This window comes from Solanum lycopersicum, chromosome 10, assembly GCF_036512215.1.
Source record: "Solanum lycopersicum chromosome 10, SLM_r2.1".
Lineage (NCBI taxonomy): Eukaryota > Viridiplantae > Streptophyta > Magnoliopsida > Solanales > Solanaceae > Solanum > Solanum lycopersicum.
In genome coordinates this window covers 36,823,642-36,826,446 of record NC_090809.1, presented here as the reverse complement: position 1 = coordinate 36,826,446, position 2,805 = coordinate 36,823,642, and positions in this window count along the sequence as shown.

Genomic DNA, 2,805 nt, shown 5'->3' with positions numbered 1-2,805 from the left:
ATGGTTTTATCGACAGTCTGAAGTGACTTGGAAAACTCCCCAACGAATAATCGGATAGACCTCCAAGTATCATACTCAAAGAAATTTGTTGAGCCTGACGTGACATGATACATGGCAGTAACCTTTTTCAAAATACTACTTTTCTAGAATATTTTCCTAAATTTTCCCTTTGTGTTTCGTTTGGTTTTGGCATAAAATATTTTCTCTTATCTATCAAGAGTCGGGAAATAAGAAAAATCAACAAGAGGTAGCTAGACAAGGAGCAGAAAATAAAGAAATCGACACAAATAAGTTTATTTTGAAACTGAGAATTTTCTGTTGATCTAGGAAATATTAACAATTTTGATGGATGCAGGAAATGTTCTCTTGCTTTATCAACGACTTGGGAGTGTTAACATTGTTGTTTAATTTAACGTGACGGCTATAATGAAGATATAACTATGATTCAAAGATGAATCATACAATGATCTTGAGAAATCTCTTCCAGAATTCACAATTCTTCTGTGAATGCATGAATTATTTTACATTTTTCATATCAAAGGTGAATCAAGCAAAAATCACAAGAAAAAGTTCACGGTTTTTGTAAATGACATCATCTGCATCATATTATCAGATATGATATTATTACTACCCGAAGGGTCATCTATTTGTATTGTCGGTTGAGATGATACACAACCCAAAGGTTCATGTTATTTGTATTATCGATTTAGGTAATACACTACCTGAAGGGTCATTTTACTGTTATTTTCAATTGAGACGATATGATTATCATAAGACACCCAAAAGATAAATATGTTTCTTGGATAAAGTAATTTCTTTATTTTGTAGCAAGGATGACATCAACAAAATATTCATGCATCGCGAGAAGATATTAATGCCTCGCAGAAAGTTCTGCATCGCGAGAAGATATTCATGCGTCGTAGAAATTTATGCATCGCGAGAAGATATTCATGCCTCGCACAAAGTTATGTATTGCGGGAAGATAATAATTCCCCGCATAAGATCATACATTGTGAGTTCATATTAATGCATTGGGGAAGATCATGCATCGCGAGTCAATATTCATGTATCGCGAGTCAATATTCATGCATCGCAGAGGATCATGCATCACGAGTTAATATTCATACATCGCGGCAGATCATGTATCGCGAGTCAATATTCATGCATCGCGGAGGATCATGCATCACGACTCAATACTCATGCATCGTGGAAGATCATGCATCGCGGAAGAACATGCATCACGAGTCAATATTCATGCATCGCGGAAGATCATGCATCATGAGTCAATATTCATGCATCGCGGAAATCATGCATCGCGAGTAAATATTTATTCATCGCGAGTCAATATTCATGCATTGCAGAGGATCATGCATTTGAAGTCAATATTGATGCATCGCGGAAGATCATGCATCGCAGAGGATCATGCATCACGAGTCAATATTCATGCATCGCGAGTTAGTACTCATGCATCGCGGAAGATCATGCATCGCGAGTTAATATTCATGTATTTGCAAGAAGATATTCATGTCTCGCAGAAAGTTATGCATCACTATAAAATATTCATGGCTCGTAGAAGGTTATGTATCGCGAGAAGATATTCATGCCCCGCAGAAGATCACACATCACGAGTTAATATTCATGCATCGCGGAAGATCATGCATCGCGAGTTAATATTCATGCATCGCGAAAGATCATGCATCACGAGTCAATATTCATGCATTGCAGAAGATCATACATGACAAGTTAATACTCATGCATCGCAAAAAGATATTCATGCCCCGCAAAAGATCATGTATCGCAAGTTAATATTCATGCATCGTGGAAGATCATACATCGCGAGTTAATATTCATTCATCGTGGAAGATCATGCATCGCGAGTCAATATTCACGCATCGTATGAAGATATTCATACCCTGTATGAAATCACAAATCACGAGAAGATATTCATGCTCCTCATGAAATCATGCACTGCCAGAGAAGAAAATTGTGCATATCAAGAGAAGTATTTACGCAGCGACATCAACTGCATCTCTATTTAGCAATATTGGATGCCAAAATATTCATTAGAGACGACATCAAGGGAAATATCAACAATGCATTAGCTTTTACTTATTTCGACATCAAACGAAGAGCACATTGTAGTTTATATTGCAAACACAAGACATAAGCTTTATTTGCTTCACAGCAAACCCCACGGTGTTAACGACAAATATAGCAGGAGAGCAACTAACTGTCTACACGGTAAAAGACACTACCTCTCAGTTTTTTCGAGAGCACCCGGAAGGGTGAATTCTCCAAAAAAAAATACAGGTGCGGACGACATAAAAAACGATGCTGCATAAGGTGGAACTTTTTCTTAGCAGCGAACTGGGACATAGTCCAAAGAGGAGTGTCAAACTTTTTGGACGCGAGTAGAGGAAGGATTTCAACCACAATCAAACCACACCCCTATCATAAGGAATGTGGATTTTTCTTTCGGTTTGTCGGTTTCAGTTTCACATCAAGAAATTTTGATCTGCAAGACACAACTTTCCAATCTGAGTGTCAATGCACCAAGAGTTTTGGAAATGATGTCCGTATAAGTTCTAACCTATGGACGTGAAGAGCTCCACCTTCATGGATAAAAGGTTACAAGCCTTTTTTTCATACACGACTTTAGTTTCACTCTTCCAGAACAAAAACCAGTCTAACATAATAGATTTCTTTCTCAACTGAACGAGTCGAACTACAAGCAACCTTATTCCTGATGTTTAAGGATATGTAAGCGGACTCAACATTGAAAACTCGATTGTATTCTGACATTCT